The 568-nt window shown below is 28.9% G+C and overlaps 1 long non-coding RNA gene across 1 annotated transcript; it reads left to right on the forward strand.

The window, feature by feature from the left end:
- On the forward strand, positions 1 to 568 carry LOC146955927 (uncharacterized). The gene is made up of 2 exons (XR_015018223.1): positions 1 to 125; positions 223 to 568. It is a non-coding gene; the product is annotated as an uncharacterized LOC146955927 (long non-coding RNA).

The raw sequence follows: 568 nt of genomic DNA on the forward strand, positions 1-568 counted from the left end.
AAAGTGATAAAACTCATATTCTATCTCTTCCATGCACAGGGAATAAAGTATGGCTCAAATTGTCAAGCTTGTTTATGTTATGATTATCTTTATTTCTCTATTTGTTGTTGCAATGAACGTTGACGGTAACCCATTTTTATCATTTGCAGTTTTCTTAGTTAATTTTTACATAATACTTTATCTCATTTTACTAACATCATTTATTCAACTTTTTTATCACAGCAATTCCTTTTCGTGTATGTTTTCACAATCTTGATTGTCCAAGAAATATGTGTCCGCCTTCTATACCTTATTGTCGATTTAGAGAGGAAAATGTTAGATTTGGATCTCCATTAGGCGTGTGCTCATGTGATTGACTAATGTACCCATAAGATTCTACTCGAAAATTCCACGAGTTGTCATTTCGTAATTGTATTGACACCCAATAATTTTTATTTTTTCTATTTTCTATTTTCGCAGATCATATAGTTATGGTTATTTATTCTAAGATGATTGTAATGAAATGAAATAAGGAAATAGAAATTTAATTTAAATTTTTTTGAATGGAGAAAATAGACATTAATGTTCA

The sequence above is a fragment of the Medicago sativa genome, chromosome 1, assembly GCF_051527215.1.
Source record: "Medicago sativa cultivar Bolivia chromosome 1, Bolivia_mono, whole genome shotgun sequence".
In the NCBI taxonomy this organism is placed as follows: Eukaryota; Viridiplantae; Streptophyta; class Magnoliopsida; order Fabales; family Fabaceae; genus Medicago; species Medicago sativa.